Source organism: Talpa occidentalis, unplaced genomic scaffold, assembly GCF_014898055.3.
Source record: "Talpa occidentalis isolate TD23 unplaced genomic scaffold, MPIMG_talOcc4v2.1 talOcc4.14, whole genome shotgun sequence".
Taxonomy (NCBI): domain Eukaryota; kingdom Metazoa; phylum Chordata; class Mammalia; order Eulipotyphla; family Talpidae; genus Talpa; species Talpa occidentalis.
Genome location: NW_023601433.1, coordinates 44,951,758 through 44,960,491, shown reverse-complemented (window position 1 = coordinate 44,960,491; position 8,734 = coordinate 44,951,758).

Below are 8,734 nucleotides of genomic sequence, written 5' to 3'. Positions count from 1 at the left end.
AAAATGATATTAGCAGCCTGGATGGACTGCATCTCTCTGGAAATTCCATTTTGCTCTAAGAATGGAGGTAGGATGGGGGTATGATTTCAATTTTGTGCAAATGAAAAACATTTCAGAGATGTTGCCAGTGCCTTTTCATGAAAGCACCCCCCACCCATGAGAAAGTTGATGGTATAAAAGTAGAAGGAGTGGGTTAAAGAGAACTTTCAGGTTTGGGGTGTGTTTGGGACAGAAGTTGGGGGGCACTAATGGGAGTGAGGATGACTCGGTTTGAGATTTCTTTTATTTGAAGTATGGAACTTTCAGATTAGTTTAGATCAAGTTGTAGACTTACTCCAAATACATCTAAGGAAAATAAGAACTCCTTATTAGTAAGAAGAGGAAACATAACAATTACCTGTCGGATGTCAGGATAAACATTTTACTTCCTAAGAAGATCCAGAGAGGTCAAATAATGCAGCATGTTCTGTTCCATTTTTCCATGTTCATCCCCAAATTTGTGTCAGAAAATAGTAGAGATGAAATCACAGAGGTTTAGTACCCTTGAACCATCATCCCTGTGCCCCCCAGTATGACCTCCCCAGAGTTAAGGAGCAGGAAGTGTCTCCATTTGGGTAGCTGAGCTCCCATTTGCCATCTGTAAGCAGTTCCCATTCTTCCTAGGGGTGACATTGTATGATTATAAATTTCTGTTAATCAACAAAGTCAGTTGGAGTCTTATATTTCTCCACTCCAGGGTAGAAGCTTCATGCTGAAGATAAAATTTAAAAGACCATTTTGATATCTTATTACCTTCACTATTTTGCAAAAATAACAATTTCCCAGAAATGTGCTAGATTCCAGCTGTTCTCCCTCAGCCTGGTTCACAGGCCACCCTGCATTAAAAATTCAGTTTCCATAAGGAGGACTTCACAGTGTTGTCCTGTCTCCTGTCTCCATATTTTAACAAGGATAAAATACGAAGTTTGAGCTGGGAGCAATATTACAATTCTGATATCAGCTACTCTGCACATTTGGTTTTACCTCCCACGTCCTTCCTTTCCTCCAGAGGAAGTTTTCTTAAAGATTTTTCAGCAGGCAGATTTATTACTTGTCATGACTCGGGGATTATCTGTTGGACAGTGTTGCTATTTTCTCTAATACCAGCAAGTAAAAAGAGCAGATCATTTGGCTTTAAGGGACATAGACAGCATTGTAATCACTTCCACACTGTGAGTACAATATGCAGTAACACAAGTGTAATTCCATCACTAATTGAAAGGCTCTCTTTCATGGAACTAATATAGAAATATCAGAGGGTTGTCTGTCTTTTGAGGCTATTTTTCACCAGATGCTTTGTGGATGTGAGGGGATTAGTGGGGTTCTCTAGTCCAATAAACCATTATCCCAAAAGAATTGTTCTGATGGGGCATCACAGTGACATGCCATCATGTTTTAATTTTCATATACAGGGCATTCTGAAAAGTGCATTCTGTCACATGGAGACAGATCAAGACCTAATGCCAGAGACGGTTTGACACCTTTATCATCATTTTTCAATTACCGGCTTCTTCCTCCTTTCTCTCCCTGCACCATTTTCTTCATTCTTTCAGTCTGTTTCTCCGCGTCAATTCTCTTTCCTTCCATCCTTTTCTTTAATCCTGCTTTCAGGGTATAAACAATCCTAGTTCTTTTCATATTTGTCATTTCCACCTTTTTAAAAATCCTCTGTCAAAATCTGACAATAAGAACCTAGCGTTGTTTGATCTCACAGAAAGCAGGATCATGCTCAGCGAAATAAGCCAGAAAGAAAAAGAAAAATACCAGATGGCCTCACTCAAAGCAGGAATCTAGAAAACTTAAATAAGGGACCAGGAAAATGAATAACTATAAGAAAGTGAAAATCATAATCAACAAACAACTATGAACCAGAGACACTCTATGAGGGGTGGGGGGCGGGGAGGGGAGGGATTGGGGTCAAAATAAGGGGGTTGCAATTGTATGGGGAATATAAAAATAAAATTAAAAAAAAAAGCAGGACCTAAAATATCAGGAGAATGCCACATTTTTTTTTTTAAAGATTTATTTATTTATACATACAAGCACTGGATACAGTCAGAAGCACAGGAGGGTGAGAGAATTCACCAGAGCCAGAGCGGGGAGCAGAGCAGGCAGAAGGACCGAAGTACACTGCTGAGGGGAGCAGTGGGCGGCAGGAGAGGTCTGCGCGCCATGTGGGACCCTCCTCTGGTGGCCGGGGAGCAGCCGGGGATCGAACCGGCTCTGCAGAGGCTGCGGGCAGCTTCACAACCCAGCGCTCAACCGCTGCGCCACCGGGGAGGCCCGAGAATGCCACATTTTAATAAGTACCTTTATTTTTATTGTGGGATATTGCAGTGCACAGGGCGATATCTGTCGTTATGTCTGGATATGAAATAATTCCAGCAAGATCCTAGTTAAAGCTTGAAGGACAACAAAGCACATTTTTGCTAAACTTATATATTATTAAATTTAAGAAGCATGCCTAACCTCTAGGAGAGCCAACTTTTCAAAAACCCTATATGAACCAAAGGGGGAAAGGGCTAATTACCTTGTGTTCTTATTTTTAATAAAGCAAGTCTTGAAGGTTTACAAAATTTTATCGCTGTTATAATTACTATTAAAATTTTAATAAATAAAAATATACAAAATTATTTACAATTTAGTATTTTAATTTTGTAAAGTTGTATTCCCCATTAAGTTTTCTTATGGGAAAAGATGGGTAACTCAGAGGACAGAACCAAGAGCTTAAGGAGTAGTGTGAAAAGCCAGAGAATGTAGATCCTGGGGACAACTGAACTCTAGTCAAGGAACTGACCACAAATCCAGGAGGATTTCAGAATTGCAATGTACCAGTGACTTCCATGAACTTACCTTTCCCCATGTATTTGAACAGGAGTACCTCTAATGGTTTTCCTGTGTCTACTCAGTCATCGTATGTTGGGTGTGTGGAGGCCAGTAACTTGTATCTTTAGTTTACAGACCTTTAGATTGAGAGGAACCCAACCCAAGCAAGTTTGCAAAAGGTCCTGACCTAAAAGACAGTGCCTTGGGTCTCAATCTTTTGTTGAATGCCACGGAGATAAGATTTTCTAGCAGGATTTTGAAAGGGTTAAGTATCTTTTGGAAGGAACATAACAGTAACTGTCCGGCATGTGAAATTTGCTGGTATTGAAGCATGTTTCCAAATTATTTGACTTTCCTCCCAGTGAGAAGAGGGATCTATGCCCCTTTTCCTTAAATATAAATTGAACTAGTTGTCACAAGTGAACATGATACTATAAAACTGAGATGACGACAAAGAGGCCACAAAACTTCTGTGTGGTTCTTTTTGGGACACATACTTGAAAACCTGCAATACTATGTAAGAAGTTTGACTCTCCTGGAAACACTATGCTGGGAAGAAGCCTAAGCCAAAGAGAAAAGAAGAGTCATATGGATATGTTAGTAGTTACCACTGAGGAGTTAACTGACTGCTAACATCAACAACAGACATGTGAGTGAAGAAATCTCCATATAACTCCTGCCCTACTCATCCAAGCCACCCTAATCTTGAGGTAACCATTGAGGCAACTTAATCCTGTAAGACAAAATATTTGCTGTCATTCACAATAGTAGCAGGAACACGTGACATTATTTTGAGTGTGCAAGGAATTGGTTCTAATTGTAAAATTTGAAAACATACAGAAAACTATAGAAAATAATGAAATAAAAAGCGTATATACACTATTCAATTTCATGTGCTATATTTATTTTAGCGTGTTTTTTAAATAAAATATTGTAAATGTTATTGCAGATTTCATATTCTTTCTCCCCAGAGGTAACTGAATTAGTTTTTTGGTCATTTCCTTACAGTTTTTTATATTATTATTACAGGTAAAATATCAAAAATAATTTGGAATACTTTGCTTTATTATTTTAAACCTTATACAAATGCTATCTACCTTACAGAACTTGACATTTTGTAATTAGATTTATGTTTTCATTTTTAGGTCTTGTTTATTAATTTTCATTGCTGAGTAGTATTCCACCACATGGGTATATGATAATTTACTTATGCAATCTGTATGGGATGGATTCTTTTCAATATTAAAGTTTTTTTGTTTTCAATATTAAAGAAAATACTAGAAACAATACACTAACAATTTTGTGCTTGTCTTCTTGCACACAAGTGTAAACTACATTGGTCATATGCATAGAAGGGAAATTGCTGGGTTAAAAGATATTAAAATTTCACTTTTACTAACTTTATAATCTTTTACTAACTTTATAGTCTTGTCCAATGCTTTAGCTAGATGGTCAGGAACACGGAATTAACATGATTAAATAATTGTTGACAAGAAAATTTGGGGAAGAGGTCCATAGAAAAACTTCTTCAAATGGTCAAAAACATGGAGATATTAGTGCACCATGTGGATGCTCACTGAAGGGTGACCTCAGCAAAGGATTTTAATAATCAGGTAAAAAGGATGACTTAATTTATGGATATGAGTCAGTCTTTCCAGTTACTCCTCCCATCACCCAAAGGAACAAAATGAGCCTGGTGGTAGGAATAGAGGTCATACATGGGTCAGTAAAGTGGACTTCACTCACCAAGATTGCCTAGGCTGTGGCCATGGCTGATTGCTATCAGTAGAAACCAACACTGAATCTCCAATATGATACCATGGTCCAGATTTATCCGTCAGCTACCTGACAGCAGGTAGATTATATTAGATTATTTCTATCATGCAACACATTTTTTTTTTTTACTGGAATACACAGTTACTCTACAGTTCTCCTTCCCTGTATGCAATGCTCTTGCCAGAACTACCATCTGTAGACTGACAGGATGTCTTACCATCAATTGTATTCCACACTGTATTGCTTTTGCTCAATAAAATAATTTTACAACAAAAATAGTGTGGCTATGTCCCATGTTTGTGGAAATCACTGGTCTTATCCTTCTGGGGAAGTGGTTAGTGTGTTTCCAGCTGTACATAAGATACTTGTGTCATTGGAAGTGGAACTATGACTTTATGGTGTTAATTTGTAGATTAAGGATAGTAACCCATTGATAAGGGATTGACCTGTGATGGTTAATTTTACATGTCAACTTGATTGGGCCACATTGCTCTCTTGGGTCTCCAACTTGTCAAATGCAGATGTTTGATCTGTCAGCCACTGTAATCACATGAGCCAGTTGCTTATAGTATATCTCAAATATTTATCTCTTTCTGTCTCTGTCTCTGTCTCTCTCTCTCTCTCACCCCACTCCCCACATATATCTTATTGATTCTGTTATTCCAGATAATGCATTATATATTGCTCCACAATGTAAGATTGTACCAATTTACAATCTCATAACCTGCATGTGCATTCTTATTTTTCTATATCCTCATTGACAGTCAACCTTTCTCCTCTATGAAGAAAATATGTTTTATCTTTTTAAAAATTATGTTTGTTCATTTTTTTATTATAATAAACATACATGTATCTTATACATCCTAAAATCTAGATACTTTATGCATCTAAGTTCTATTTGTATGTGTATACATATATGTATATATTTTATTTATTTATTTTAAAAAAGATTTATTTATTATACAAGCACTGGGTACAGTCAGAAGTGTAGGAGGGTGAGAGGATTCACCAGAGTCAGAGCAGGGAGCAGAACAGGCAGACTGACGAAATGCACTGCTGAGGGGAGCAGCGGGCAGCAGGAGAGGTCTGCGCGCCATATAGGACCCTTGCCCGGCGGCCAGGGATCGAACCGGTGCAGCAGAGGCTGCGGGCAGCTTCGCAGCCCAGTGCTCAGGAGCCCAGTGCTCAACCAATGCACCACCGGGGAGGCCCCATATATGTATATATTTTAAATACTAACCCCTACTTAGTTGTATGAGCTGAATGTCTTCTTACGGGCTTTGGCTTATCTTTTTTACTTTATTTATGACTTTAAAAAAATATCAATAAACTTTAATACACGAATGTGATCAAATATCTAATTTTCCATTTCATTTTAATCAATGCTTTCTTACTAAGAAACGACAAAAAATGTTCCTCTCTGTTTTCTTCAAAGGTTTAAAATTATATGTTTTGTACTTAGTCTAATATATCTGAGATTACTTGATGTACGATAAGAGATCTAAATTTATTTTAGTCCACAGGAATTACCAGTTTTCACAGCACCTTTTTTGAAAACCTCATTCTTAATATATTATAATGCTGCTTAGATCTTTTATCATGTTTCAGTGTGTGTTCAGGTCAGTTTCTGGGTTCTCCATTGTATCACATTGGACTATAGTCTACACATGTTGCTGGCCTGTCATATTAATTTGGATAAATTATCTCATGTTTCTTAGATTTTTTTATGTGAAAATATGGACGATCATTTCTCTTTTCAATTTCAACTTCCTATTTCTTTTTCTTTTCTAACTATAATAGTCAAACCCTCCAAGGGCAATGTCCAGTAAAAGTGGTGATAAAGGCGATCTTTGTCATCCCCCCCGCTAAAGCCCAGCCATTATACATGGTATTTTTATAGGTTTTCAGGGGATATAATTTGTTATAACTAGATAGTTCTCTTCTACTTTTAGTTTGCAATGAACTCTTATAATGAATGAGATTTGAATTTTATTTAACACTTTCCCCATATTCTTGAGGTAGTTACATTGGTTTTCTCCTTTAATCTACCCAGAGCAGGGATTTTACCTTGTTTAGTACTTAATATCCAGCTTCCATTAAAACTGTCAGCAAATAGTAGCAACTCAATAAATACTGGTTAAATAGATGGCTATAAAACATATACTCGTGACTGATAATGCACAGAGGATGCCTAAGGGAGGAGGGTGTGCCACTCATTTCTTCATTTCTAGCCTGCTATGTGCTTTCCTCTTCTGACCGCTCACTCACTCTCCCTTTTGCCATCCTCATGGCCTCCAGGAACACAACATACCAGCACCTTTCACAGTGTTCCAAAGTAACTGAACTCTGAAGAGGAAGGAAAAGCTGCCCTTCACTTAGCACTGGTGTCAATGTGAAATACTACACCCAACTCCCTGTCATGCATCTACCAGTATATTTTAAAAATTATCAGGGGTCTGTATAAGTGAATTGCAGTACAAGAGTGACTTGCTGTCACTCTGTGAGTTTTCTGGTGGCCGAAGACGTTCTCCTGGAAGCTTGGTCTGGCCTTCTGAATGTCAATTGCTTTGTGAAACCGTTTGCACAATTTCATATGTGCACCTCCACATTCCCAATACCAACATCCTATGCCACTACCAAAAGGACCTTCTTCCCTACCATTTATGACTTGCTGAAAATCATGCCCTATCTGGACCGTATCTTTCTTCTACACTTGGCCATCACTGTTTTTCTGTGGTTTTTATGACAATCTAATTTTGTCTAATATCTTTCAGCAAATGTCAACTTGATTCATATTTCTGTATCAGTGTAGCTCTCTTCCCACCTCCTCTTCTTCTCAAAACTTTTATAATCTTTTTCCTTAGGTCCTGGATTTCACAATGGTGTTTCCAGATGCAGGCCTTTTTCATTTAAATGGTTTTAATGGAGAAATTGGTCTTAAGGACTTTTCTAACATTATTTTCTTAATAATGTATCTGTTTTCTTGGTGATCGCTTTCTGGAACTATTAGTAGTAGAGTGCAGGACCATCCCCAAATCTCATCTTAATCTTTTCTCTCCTTTGTTCCATCTCTTGCTATTTTGGGTCTATATTTTGGGAGATTACGTTGACTTTATTTTTCAACTTCTGTATTGAAATTTTCTTATTTTAGCAATAATTTTCTGTTAAATGTCAAGACTTCTTTCTCATTCTCTGATTGCTTCTTCCTCCCATTTTAGGGATGCAGTAACTTATTGAATCCCCAGGACTTACCTTTATTTTGAAGTTATTTTCTTTTTTTCTCCATGACCCCATTTTTTCTAAAGCCAGTTTTCTTGCTGTTGTCATTTATTTGACTGTTCCCCCCTGCTCCCTTCTTATTCTGTAGACTTCCTTTGGTTGTCTTGTAAGCCTAAGTCACTAGTTATTTTTGTCCCTCTCAAGATGAAGCAACAACAATGCTGTTAGCAGCTGTGTGGACATGGCTGACCTGTCAACAGTGCCTCAGCTTCAGGGGCTTAGGGCCTGAATATCAAAGGCTTCCCCTCAGCTGCCAACTCTCCCAAGCCTGCTCCCTCTACATGGCCCTCAGAGAGGGAGATCACAGTGAGCCCATCCTTCTTGGGTTGGGTTCTTCCAGAAGCAGACTCTAAAGCAAGGACTTATAATGCTACAACTGTTTTTATTAAGGAGGGAAGAAACGTGCAAGGGAATAGGGAGGAGGGAGGGGAGGAGGAAGGGCCAAACACAGGGGCTCTCTGGTAGAGTCTCAAACTCCACCTAAGCCTTTGGGAAGCTCCAGTGGGTAAATGACCCCTGTAGTTTTTCCCACCTAAGGTATGCCCCACAGAGCCACTACCATGGGCTGTCCTGGGGCATGGAGGGGAGACACACTTCTAGGCCTCTGAAATGCAAGACTGGTTCAGTGCCTAGCAGGACCCCCTAAAGTTACGGGTGCTGTCCATAGCAGCAGTGAAAGCAGAAGCTGGGGTGAGGGGCATGGAGCTGTAAAAAGACCTGAGGGAAGTGGGCCAGAGAGAACACCAAGAGTGCCTGTGTTCAGCCCCAGACTGTAGAGATCCACCCTTTAACTGTGATGATCTTTTCTGAAGCT